General features: G+C 38.7%; 1 long non-coding RNA gene across 1 annotated transcript; it reads left to right on the top strand.

Annotated features, from left to right (window-relative positions):
* Positions 1-411: 411 nt before the first annotated feature.
* LOC140697171 (uncharacterized) lies at positions 412-13090 on the top strand. Its single transcript, XR_012074015.1, has 6 exons — positions 412-517; positions 722-762; positions 2804-2882; positions 11418-11611; positions 12527-12608; positions 12780-13090. It is a non-coding gene; the product is annotated as an uncharacterized lncRNA (long non-coding RNA).
* Positions 13091-13582: the final 492 nt, after the last annotated feature.

Genomic DNA, 13582 nt, shown 5'->3' with positions numbered 1-13582 from the left:
AATTCTTGAAACATGAGTATAGTCTTCAAAAGGACACTCTCCATAGATACCCACAGTGCTAGTGATTAGAGTAATTTGTTTCCTTAGTTTGTTATATGGACAGCTCCTTTTTGAGTAGCCTCTTCTAGAACAGGGTAATCTTCTACCTGTAATTTCTTGCCCAGTAAGAATGGGTTATTCTCCATTTGTTGCCCAATAGGAATAGGTTATTCTAAGCCTGGAAGAAGCTAGCTGGTGTTTTTCCATTCACCTCAGGGTGGCAGCTATTTACACTTGGAAGTAGATTTTACATCATAAAGCTCCAGACCACTAGGTATATAGTTATGTGATCCAATAATGTGGTGGGTTTCACATGGCGCTGCTCAAATTTGGTCTTATTAAAAGGTCTCTGGGTGACAGCAATCTGCCAAAGCTGTGACCAAATGGTACTGCTCTGGAGCCCTGCACAGATGTGTCAGCCAGCGTAAAATGGCACATCTACCAACTCTTTGAGCCAAGCACTGAAATCATATTTTAGGTCTTAAAGTGACTGTCATTTTGTTATTGGATTCCATAAAAATTGTGGGGTTTTTTTTTTCCCCTCTTCAGATAGAACCAATATACTTTAAAAACAAGCTGGAAATTACTTCTCATTTTCCCATATAATCACTATTACAATGCAGACAATACTGATTTAAAGCCATGAAGCCAATTCTAAATTGTGGTCTTTTTTATTCTGCAGTCTATGTTCCAACTCATGGATTCATCTTCTCCGTACCTTAGGTAGGTGGAAAGAAACCTCATTAAATTCTCCTTCATCTCGCATGGTACCTAAATGCCGGGTGGCTGTCCAGCTGCTGAAATAGTTTATCTGAAGGTGATGACATGAACGTGGCTGGAGACCTCTTCAATAACATGATTTCAATTAAGGAGACACTCAGAAACCAGTAAGAGAGCAGCACACTAGTTGAAGGGCAGAGAGGAATTGTCTGGCTGCTGGTGGGAGGTTGCACATTTTAACAGGCGTCATCAAGATTGGTACTGTTTCGTAAAGGTTAAAGAACTGGGCTGGAGGTAAGTGAGAAAAGGAAACCGAGAGTTTTCATTTAGTTGGGTCCTTAAATTCTGCTTTTGGCGAGGTATCTGGTTGACGTCACTGACTTTTTGAACTAGATAGTTAACTACTGGCGTCTGTCCTGCATATTCAGGACGTTTAACAATATCCTTGGCCTCTACCCACTAGATGTCAGTAGCAGCCTCCTGTCAACTGTGACAACCAAAAAACTTCTCCAGACTCTGTCAAGGAGTGTGAGGAATTGGCCCCATGTAAGAAGAACCACTCTAGGGCAAAAAATTAATAAATTAATGAATTAAATTAAATTAAATTTTAAAAAGTATTGTTTTTTCAGTTGCTATATTGTCTACTTTAAAGTCATGTTCAACAAGTTATAAGGTATTAAAAGCTAAAAGAAATGACTAGAAGTTAAGAGATCATAGCACCAACTTAACAAAAAGAGCGATTCACTTGGATGTTCCTCCTTCAGCATTCTTAATGTTTAAAGAAGTCATAATACAATATATGCATAAGCAGCAAAATGATGCAACAGGCATGGAAATCTATCTTAGAAGATTCATATGTAAGTCACCAGGGTAAATGTGTAATCATCTTCAGGATCCATCATCACTCAGAGAGCAACACTCCCTAAAATTGCAGGAGTGGTGTTCTCTCATTAGCTATGAGAATCCATTAACCACACAAAGTCAGTCTTTTTTCTTTTCTTTTTTATTTGAATAACCATTCATCATTTGAATCATTAGCTTCCTCATAAAATTGTTAGGAATGCAAAATTATTTTTCAGAAAATCATTAGTTACAGGGCATTGCATTATAAAAGCTTGGGTCTATTACTCTATTCCTTTCTGCATAAAAACGTGTCAGATGGGCAAGGTCATTTACGTTGATAAATAACTTTTTAACTAGACCTATTGTCTCATGGTCAGGCTGATATTAGCGCTTTCATTTCAACAGTGATTTTTTTATGGCGAAGCCATTTCTGAGATATGGAAAATCCTCAAATGAAAGAGAGCAAACATCATTTTTCATCCAGCTGAAAACAACATTTTAAAAAGTGGTGTTAGTCCGTGTAATCTGTGGCTCAGAGACTAACCAGAGGCAGCTGCTCTTCTGTTTCCCAGCATTTTGTCACTGCCTGGATTCTGTGCACTGAGGATTTTGGCTTCCTTCCCTCCCTTCTCTGATTCTTTTTAAGCTTAAAACAAGTGTCACATTTGCCGCGAGAGAACTTCTCGAGTATCGCTTAATGATTTTCGCCCGAGATACTTTGTTATGGGAGATAAATGTCACACCTATTGTTGGCCCTCTGAAATGAGCTCTGAAAATGCCATCTCTTCCGTTTCTCCCATTTCTCCAAGTTCCTAAGGTTTTGGAATGATTTGAAATAAATGTTGAAAAGTTGGATCATACATAGCTTTCTCTTTTTGGGTCATCTCTGGATACAGGAAAGGAGAGTTCATTAATTTTTATTACTATACCCTATGGTTGGGTCATTATTTCACTTATTCTTCTGAACTTTATTGATGACCTACTTAATATCAGGATTTTTATTTTTTTTAGTAGCAAATAAAATAAGCCTAACCCAAACAGGTTTAGGATAAAAGGGAAATTATTTCCTCTTGCTGAAGAGAAGGCTGGGGTAAGGAGCATGTCTGGAGGACACAGCCGGCTTAGGGTTCTTGGTACAGAGGGCCAAAATGGTTTTCTCCAGGAATCAGTCTTTCTAACCAATTTATTCTTTGTATTTCAGGTTGACTTTCTTCTCAGACTCCTTGTGCTGGTGGAATAACTGCACACTTCAGGATTAAATCATTTCATGTCCAAAGCAGGTGGGAATGAAGAAATGACAGTTGATCAGTGGTCTCAGCAAGAGTCTGTCTCATTGACTCAGATTGATCACAGGCTCGTCTCTGACTCAGTCACTGTGCTGGGTAGAAGGTGGTGCTGTGATCTTCCAAGACGGAGTCAGGGACCCACCCCTGGATTCCTGAGTGGGCTGCATTCTGTGTGCAGCGTCGGGGCTGAGTGAGGGAAGGATTGGACCTTTAGTGGAGCAGTGAATGGATGCTGGTGGGCATAAGCAATAGATGCCTACTGCATCTGCTCTCTCTAATTGTGACAAAACATTTGTTGAATAAACAAATAAAGCCAGAAAACCAGATGCTAAGAGGCAAACAGAGGTATCCTTGCCTTTAAATTAGAGAAACAATCAGGTATGTAACTAAAAAGGGAGGCCAGTAAGACTATTAGGCACCCTGTGACAGGCACAGAGGGAATTCTTTACTAGGCTGCTTAGGGAAGTTTGTTTTGTTTTGATTTGCTTTGGTTTTTTTATTGAAGTATAGTCAGTTACAACATGTCAATTTCTGGTGTACAGTGCAATGTCCCAGTCCTGCATATAAATACATATATTAGTTTTCATATTCTTTTCATTAAAGATTATTACAAGACATTGAATATAGTTCCCTGTGCTATACAGAAAAAAAAATGTTTTTTATCTATTTTTATATATAGTGTTTAACATTTGTAAATCTCAAATTCCCAAATTTATCCCTTCCCACCCCTTTTCCCCAGTAACCATACTATATCTATGAGTCTGTTTCTGTTTTGTAGGTGAGTTCATTAGTGTCTTCTTTTTTCTTTTTTCCTTTTTTTTAAGAATGATCCACATATGAATGATATAATATGGTACTTTCTTTATCTTTCTGGCTTACTTCACTTAGAATGACAATCTCCAGGTCCATCCACGTTGCTACAAATGGCATTATTTTATTCTCTTCTATTGCTAAGTAGCATTACATTGTGTGTGTGTGTGTACACCACAACTTCTTTATCCAGTCATCTGTCAGTGGACATTTATGTTGTTTCTATGTCTTGGCTATTGTACATAGCACTGCTATAAACATTGGGGTGCTTGTATCAATTTAGAGTTCCATTTGGCTATATGTCCAGGAGTGGGATTGCTGGATCATATGGTAAGTCTGTTTGTAGTTTTTTGAGGAATCTCCATACTGTTTACCATAATGGCTGCACCAAACTACATTCCCATCAGCAGTGTAGGAGGGTTCCCTTTTCTCCACACCATCTCCAGCATTTATTGTCTGTAAACTTTTTAATGATGGCCATTCTGACTGGTGACTGGTGTGAGGTGATATCTCATTGTAGTTTCGATTCATTTTGGGAATGAATCCTGAGTAGGACATGGACCTGCAAAAATGGAGGACGTAGCACGAACAGATGGAGGGTGCTTCTGAAAGAGTGAGTAAATCAGTTCAGCTGTATCAGGAACAGTAAACTATGGCCCTATGCTTTATCTTGCTTTTGTAAATAAAGTTTTATTGGAACACAGACTCACCCACTTATTTACCTAATGTCTATGACTGCTTGTTCAAATTTGCATAGTTATGGCTGACTTTTTGGTTTGCAGAGACTAAAATATTTACCATCTAGCCCTTTCGTAAAATCTTTGCCAACCACTGAAGTATAGAATAAATTATGAAAATTACATTTGATTAGCCTGGAAAAGTTGTATTTGCATAATATTGAGGAATAGTAAGCTTTAAAACAATGGAGAACTATTGTAAATGTTGCGAAGCAGATAGTGTGACTAGGACCGAGCCTGACTAACACTAATCCAGCAGCAGAGCACAGGATGCGCTGGAGGGAGGAAGTGCGTCCCCACCACGTTCGCCACACAGAGTTATCAGGGAGATATTACACTGGTAGATTCCCAATCCACCTCCGAGAAGTTCCTTCGAGGACAAGGACTCACCTATTTAACTCATCTCCACGTCATTTTCATCCTGCTGGCTCTTGAATTTCAGAATTTTAGAAATGTTGAACCAGATTCCCAGGAAGTGGATAACGGTACTCTTACGATTACTACAATGGTTCCTGTAAAAGATGACAGCCTCTCACTAGAGTCGGGGGCATGCTTGGTTTCGACATTTGCGGAGACAGGGTTAGAATTGAAATGGAGACACCAAGACTTTTGTACACTCATCTCTTTCAATTCCAGGCTCCATCCACCACAAAGGATCTCTTGTGTATATGGACCTTCGAGGCCACACTCCACACACATTCCCTCTTCCGACAGCCATGGCAAGTGGCATAGGGTGTCTTTGGAAGGACAACCTAGGGCCACTTGGGCAAGGGAGCCTAAGGTCACGGATACCTTCACTGTGATCTACAGTGGGATATGTGAGCATCACGTGTGCAAATTCCCTTGGTCTTTGGAACTTTCCATCTTTTGGTGAAGCACACGTCCACAGGAGGGCCAGAACAGAGCCCCCTATGATTATCTGATTGGGGCTCTGATTACTTGGTCTAAATGTGCATCTGAGAAAGGGAACAGGGGAGAGGAGATGTGTTTTTAAGATATTGCTGTGGTAAAATAGACAGGACTTGGTAGCTTGGTACAGAAAATCATGGGGAAAAAATGAGTCAAGGGTAACAAAATTTTCAAGATACTGAAATGGGGGAAGTGTGATGTCATCTAAGAATGCAAACACGAAGTCCAGGGAAGGAGCATGCAGGGCGAAAACACAAGTTTGCTTTAGGAACCTTGTGAACGAGGAATAGGAATCACCTTTAAGTGTCAATGACCTGAAGGAATTAATAAATGTGGGAGAGAGATTAAAAGTAGAACATACAATTTGAAATTAATGAGTGGTCTTCTGACTCCATTTATTTACGGATAAATTCTAATTTGTACTAGTTCTTTATTTATTATCTGGACTATTTTAAATACAGAAATTACTAGTTATCACCTACTTGGTAATACTGAGATAGAATTTGTAAAAATAAAAGAGGAGCAACATAAATGCTTCAGTATTTATAAATGTTGAATAATTCCTTTTATTTAGCAGTTTTCCGACTGTTGAGTTGGTTTCCCCAGAATCCTCTAAAAATGAACTACGGGGATTTGTTTTTTAAGGGTAAGCAATAGTTTATTTTTCCTCTGTAAAATGATGAACTCCAAGATCTAACAGATGAGATTATTTGAGATGTTTCAATCCATTGCAATTATCTTCACTGAGACTAAAGTTATCCCATATGTGGCAAGTGGGAAATTTTTTCCATTGGCTCCTGAGTTGCTTGTTGTGACTCCCATAGTTTTTAATATCTTTGCTATCAAAACAGTTTGCACATTTCTGTCTCAGGCCTGGATTTAGGTGTTTCTGCAACAAGTCTTGGGTCCTATTAATGAGCTATATACTCATTAGAGATTATAATATGGATAAGCAAAGTGCTTATTTCTACTGGGCTGCTGATTGTCGTTAGTCTGTTTTTAGTGGATAGTTCTATAAAATGAATATTTTTAAAAGAGAAAATTTATAGTAATTTAATACAAACACCCTCAATTCAGTATGGTTTTAACTTAACCTCATCAGCCTTTACACGTGTTTTTTTCTCGCATGCTAAAAATCACAGTGGTCGGGTGCACTGATTTAATTATCCATTTACTTTATCCACTAATACACATGTCACAGACTCAGAATGACATTACCTATCCACCATTCACTCAATGATCAGAGGATTATTAAAAACACTGTGAAGTTTTTTTGTTTATTTTGTTTGTTTGGTTGGTTCTGCACTTCTTTTTTTCTTTGGGTATATGCTGTTATGATATTTGGTCAAAGATTTGGGACAGTTCCATTTTAAGTAGTTTTAATGACCACCTTTACATATAGTTAATCCTTTCATTTCATTTGTCTTCCAAATCCTATAAACAGTTTTTTGTTAATTTATTTTTTATAAATTTAAAATATTTGCTTAGTTCCAAAGTCAAGTTTATAAAAGTCATATTCAGAAGAGTTTAGATTATTTTCCTCTCTTCCTCAAACTTACCCCTAGTCTCACTAGTTGGTAGCCATTTAAAATTATTTTTGGTTTATTCTGTCATTTTTTAATATAGGCAAATATATATATATTCTCTATATATTCTGAATTCCCTTATAGGATAAATAGTAGCTTGTTATATATTCTTTTTCTATTTTGTTTTCTTTCCACTTATTGGTATTTCCTGGAGATCACTTTGTAGTATCTTTCCTTATTCTTTTTCACAGCTGCATAGTGCTCCACCATGGGGTTGGGCCAGCTTATTCAAAAGATAATTAGGTTGTTTCTAGTATTTTGCCTTTACTGAAAAAAATGCTGCATTGAATTTTTTTAAAATATATTTTTAGTATATATTTTATATATATAGCTCCAGAAGTGGGACTGCTAAGTTAAAGATGACCGTCTCTATAATATTGCTGGTTATTGTCAAATTCCCCTCTATAAGATTGTACCATTGACCATTCCCAACAGCAATGTGTAAGAGCAATGTAGTTCCACAGCCTCATCAAGAAAGTATTCTGTAAATCTTTTGGATTTTTGCCAATCAGAAAGATGAGAAATAATATTTCAGTAGAGTTTTAACTTGCTTGTCTCTAATTTTGAGTGAAGTTGAGGACTTTCCTATATTCACCAACTGTTTTTCCCTTTTTATGGAGCCACGTGTTCCTATCTTTAACTCACTTCTTTACATAATACCTTCACAACGTGGTGCCTACCATTGCGCATGTAATTTATGACCTCATGCATGTTAACTTTAACCACACATGCTGCTAGCACTCCCCTGAATGAGAGGTTCCTCTTCATTCCTCTCCCCTTCAACCTCTTACTTTTGCCCATACCCTTCCCTTTGCTCCACTTGCTGTATCTTCCAGGCACCCCCTAGGGAATGCCTTCCCACTCTTGCAAACTAGCTCCTGTAAGTGGCCTAAAAGTATTCACACTGGGCACTTTGAACATGCCTGCCTTTGAAGATTTGGACTCACATATAGTGCTTTCATGTTTTTAAATTTTATATGTCTTCTACATTGTTATAAATTTAAAGTAAATATGTATTACACTTATAACTTAAAGTGAGCAAATCAAAGAGGAAGAAATCATGATCTTCTTTGAAGACTTCCTCATCACCCAGTTAGAGATTTAGGTAACCCATCCTCTGATTCCGTACTACTCTCTATCCACATAACCATCTGTCTTAGTGTGCTTGGGGTGTCATAACAAGATGTCACAGATACCCACAGATGTCAGGTATCAGGATAGCCACACACCACGTGGCTTGAACAGCAAACCTTCATTATCTGACTGAGGGCAGAAATCTGAGATCAAGGTGTCAGCAAGGCTGGTTTCTGATGGGGGCTCTCTTCTTGGTTTGCTGATAACTACCTTCTCACTGTGTCCTCTCATAGACTTTCTTCTGAGTGTGGGATCTGAGTAAGAGAGAGAGAGCGAACTAGCTTGCTGGTACCTCTTCCTCTTCTTACAAGGACACCAGTCTTATCAGATTAAGGCCCTAATATTATAACCTTTTTAACCTCAGTTACCTTCTTAAAGACCCTATTTCTAAATATGGTCACATTTGGGGGATTGGCGATTCAACATATGAATTTTATAGGCACACAATTCAGTCTATAACATCATCTATTATCTGTCTATCCACCCAGCCATCTATCCAGTTATTTACTTATGTTTAACTCACTGAATTCTTTGCATAAAACTACCTGCTTAATTATCTCTTTCTCCTTTCTAAGTTTTGCCTTCTGTCAGAGTAGGTGCTATATATTGATAACTTTGAGTCCCCAGAATCTAGCATAAAATAGGTGTTTTGAAAGTATTTGCTGAATAATGGTTCAGATGCTGGTCTTTGGCCATGTGATATGTGTAAATATCACATATCTTTTCCTATTCTTTTCCTGAAGATTCAAATAGAAGACAATTCCTTTCTTTCATTGGTGTCCTATAGATGCCACAGAATTTTTTTTTAATGAAAAAGCAGCCAATGCAAACATTAAAAAATCAAGTTTTTTTTTATTGGAAAGTAATATTAAGTCTTACATAAAATTTTTAAAGAGTTTGTGAATATATGATGATTTTCAGTTACCATTCCCTATTGGCTAACTTGGAAGTTTAAATACTTTTTGTAAATTCTCTAAGTATATGACCACTTTATAGTTTATAAATTAATCAGTTTTATGGCTTTCATCATGTTGTTTATGGACTGATCAGAAAATATACAGAGAGTTGAAGTGCTTATAATTTATGAGCAACTGCAATTTTCTTAAATTTATTGAACTGTTTATCTGGGCTTTTAAAGCTGACTTTGGATGTGAGTGATACTCACAGTAGGCTGGTATTTTTGTGCTCTGATTTACTAGACGCAATGGGAAGTTGCTTTCTGATCCTGCCTAGTTCATCAAGAGCTGGGAGGGCAGTGATAATTCATTGAACACAATGCTACCATTTGCACCCCTGCCACGTGGGAGACACCTGACCTAGAGCAGGAAGGACATTCAGTTGGACTTCCACCCACAGAACCATCTGTGACATGGAATAATGAAGGCAGAATCAGGGGACATGTCTGGCACAGCCTCAGTTTCTCCACTCGTAGAAAGCTAACTCTTGGATTATACCAGTTCTCCATGGTGTGGAGTGGATGATGGACATGTGTTCTAGGTTCCGGAATCATTTGTGAAATGCTTTATCTGTAAGGCTAACGTCCTGGAAACAGGAGACCTTAATGTTTTTCAGTGTTCTTTGATTCATTCAACAGAGCTTATTATTAAAAAAGAAAGGGTTCTAAATCAGTACCTTCTCACCTGTGACACTCAGGGAAACACCAATGTCCCTGGCTTTATCTTCTGTCAGAATGGTCCTATCGCAATGAAAATAACATGGAGTTTGAAAACAGCTATTCCTGGGCTCCCATACCAAATCTACCATCACCAGCTATGGTTCCTTGGGCAAATGACTTAATCTTCTTGAAGTAAAAAGGATACAAACACTTATTTTTGATAATACCTAATGGATTAAATTAGATGACCAATCTGAACAGCATAGCACGGTGTCTTGCTAATCAATAAACTTACTTTCATCTTTCCCTTATTCAGTCTTTACATTTTATCTATTTAGAGTACTTTTTCTCCCCCAGCACAATATGGGATAATTTCCTAATGTAGCTAATTTTTTTCCTCATATTTCTTTTCAAGGCATTGCAAATCTTCAAGTTTCTTAGCATGACACCATTGCTACTGCCCAGCGTCTCTCATTGAACATCTTCCTTGAATTTTTCTCTGGATACACTTAATGTCTCTGTGTCTCTCTCTTTATCTGCTCAGCAATGCTGAGAACCTGGTCAGTGTTAACTAAATAAATATAACTGCAAAACAGGGCCAAGGGTTCTGCCATTTGCCAGCTATGTGAACTTGAACTCGATGACTTGTTTCACATCTGTATTAACTATTTTGTTATTATCTTGAACTTGGACTCCCATCATTTTGGGCCTGAGTTTTCACAACAACCTTTTGGCTGGTTGGCCAGATTCCAGTCGGCCTGCCTTCAAACCCATTTTTCCTGTCATTTAGGCTAATAGACCAACACACCCATGCACTCAGCTGCCCAAGAAAGTGATTAGACATTGCAAAGCCTCTTCCTGTTCAACACCTGTTTCCACATTGATTCTGTTTCTGCTTGGCTTCCAACCCTTGGCCTACCTATTTAGATTTGGCAGTCATAACTAGTTTTTCCATTTCTGACTCTCAGCTTTGCCTTAAAAGTTCTGGCTTGAATATGACCTAGCCCTTTCCAGAAATTTAACTTGTTCCTAAGTCTGTGAACTAGGCAATGTAAAGTAGGAGTCTGAATCCCAGTTCTACTGCAATTTGCTATATGAGCTTCACTGAATGATTTTTTAGGTCATATGTGATGGTTAATTTGTGCATCAACTTGGCTAGGCCAAAGCACCCAGATATTTGGTCAAACATTATTCCAGATGTGTCTGTGAACGTATTTTTTAGATGAGACTAACATTTAAATTGTTAGAATTTGAGTAAAGCAGATTACCTTTCATTCCGTGGGTGGGCCTCATCCGATCAGTTGAAGGTTTTAAGAGACAAGACTGTCCTTCCCCAAAGAAAGGGGGATTCTGCCAGCAGAAGGTCTTCAAACTCTAACTCTTCCCTAGGTTTCCAGTCTGCCAGTCTACCCTGCAGAGTTCAGTCTTACCAGCTCCACAATCACATGAGTTGATTTCTTAAAACAAATCTCTCTGTCTCTCTCTCTCTCTCGGCCTCTATCTCTGTCTGTTTGTCTGTCTCTTTATATATATATATACCTAATTTCCTATCGGTTCTGTTTCTCTAGTGAACTCTTACTAACATGCCACAGTCTCTGCTTTGGTAAAGTGAAAATAGTAACCATACCTAACTCCTAGATTTACGGTGATGATTAGGGAGCTTAGCATAGCACTTGACATCTAATAAGTGCCCAGTAAATGCCAGTTATTCTTCTAATTATTATTTATCATAACTTAGAGGCTTTGTTTGTACTGCTCCCTCCACCTGGTTGCCACCCTAAGTCACTTCATCTGAAGAACTCCTCCAGGATTCACTCGAAATGCCACCTCTCCTGTGAAGCCAGCCCACGCTGTCGCCTGCCAAACCATCACTTGTCTATTTACATATAGTCTTCAAGAAGAGAAGGCAAATGACTCAAAAAAGTCCTCCAGGTCAGACTTTAATCTTTCTATTTCTAGCACCAACCCGAATAGCACCAATTCTCGATAAATATTCCCCGAATGAATACTGGGAGATGTCTTTACTTCTTGTATTAGGGATGGAGGCTTTTCGTCAAATCTATGTGTCTGCGTGTGAAGTGGGCAGATTCTCTGATTCGTGAAACATTTATCAAGTGTCTGTTGTGGGCAAGGATAGTGTCAGTTGCTTCAGTTTCAGTTTTCAGAGGCAGATGATTTATTAGTAGAAGTGGGGCAGATACTCAAATAAGTGAGGCTTAGAGTAAAACTTCCGAGTGGAAGGCATGAGAAAATAATGTCAAAATATAGAGGGGAAAGTTATTTTTTCTGCCTGGATGAATCGAGGACAATCTTTTATAGGAGGTAATATATAAATTTGGCCTTGAAGAAAAGGCAAGGTTTGGAGGGGAAAGTCATTCCACGTAGAAGGAACAGAGGTCAATGCTCAGGTATGTTTGAAGAATGATAAGTGGTCCGTATTGTGTATAAGTTAGGGGAGGTTTGGGGGCAGCAGGGAGATAACGGATGGGAAACGTAAGGATCACGTTATTAAGACGTGGGAACACTAGAACCCTAGCCTCATTCAGTGGGTGATGAAAACTTGGGGAAGGCGGTTCCTTTGATTTTCAGTGTATGACGTTTCAGTAGAAGCTGAATGCTCACATTTTAACAGCAACTTTTGTCACACTCTGACCCAGGAGGCAAAAGAAGCAGGAAAAGCAAATTTTGTCCAAATTTTGTCCAACGTCCCCAAAATAACCTTTCTGACCTCACAAATAATATTTAACACACAAAAGGACTACGTGTCAGGTGCTGTTCTAAGTGTTTTATGTGCATCAACTTGTATATTCCTCAGAAATAAGTGTTTAATTGTTCCCTGTTTTACAGATGAAGAAGCTAAGACAACAGAGTGAAGTATCTTGCCCAGACTTTGACAGCAGGCTAGCGGTGGAGCTGCTAAACGACACAGGTTTGCACTTGGCCCCCAACACGATGTCACGTGCAGCGAGGGCGCAGTTCTTTCAACACTGCAGCTTTAAAATAAGAAGATTAGGTGGCATAAAGCATGCATCATTTTCCCTTTCCTTTTTTATTCTTCTTGGTTGAAAACAACTTCTTTTTTTCCCTCCTCTCTAAACAGCACACTTCAGAAGTATCTTGGAAGCCACGGAGACGAGTTAAGCTCTGTATGAACAATTGTTCCACCAACGGAAAAAATGCCTGCCTGCAATTCTTCACAATCCTCCGGCAAGCCAACCCGAGCAGGTAAATGACTCCGTCGTGCCAAAGAGCCAAACTACTCCTTCCCTGCGACTCTCTTTCCAGAATACAGAAGAGACTTCAATACGTCCTACCAGGTTATTACAAAAGAAACCAGCTGTTGCTTAGTTCATTATATGGCAGCTGACACCAGATTTTAAACACAATAAAACACAACCGTGTATACCTTTATTTTCAATGTCACAGAAACCTTTTCTTGCTTTATTCTTTGATGTTAGGCTGCGGGTACGTCCACCGCTGCTCACTGTCTGATTCTAAGACTGCACCTGCTCATGCATGCCTGTCTTGGACCCAAAGAATGTCAAGTGCTAAATTTAGCACTTGGAACAAAGAACAGGAAGTTTTGCAACAAAGGCAGTATTTACTTTTTATTTTTATGCTCTTAAGGAAACTATGTCTCTTCTAAATTTTCTATGTTCAGCAGCTCTCATAGGTGGTGGTGCATCTTAGTGCAATGAATGAAACACAGTAGAAGCAGAGCATTCTGACAGTGCTATTCTGCACTGCCGCTTTTCCTAATTTATTCGTTCATTCACCGTTTGTTCCTTTGGGGCTTGGTATATGCCATTTGCTGTTCCATCATGAGATACTGGGCACCGTGGGACAGAGACACCTTAGTGAGATGGTTTCTGCCTTGACAGAATTCATTTAACCTACATGAAA

Source organism: Vicugna pacos, chromosome 6, assembly GCF_048564905.1.
Source record: "Vicugna pacos chromosome 6, VicPac4, whole genome shotgun sequence".
NCBI lineage: Eukaryota > Metazoa > Chordata > Mammalia > Artiodactyla > Camelidae > Vicugna > Vicugna pacos.
The sequence above is the reverse complement of the archived record's forward strand: the minus strand, read 5'-3'. Positions and strand labels throughout refer to the sequence as shown.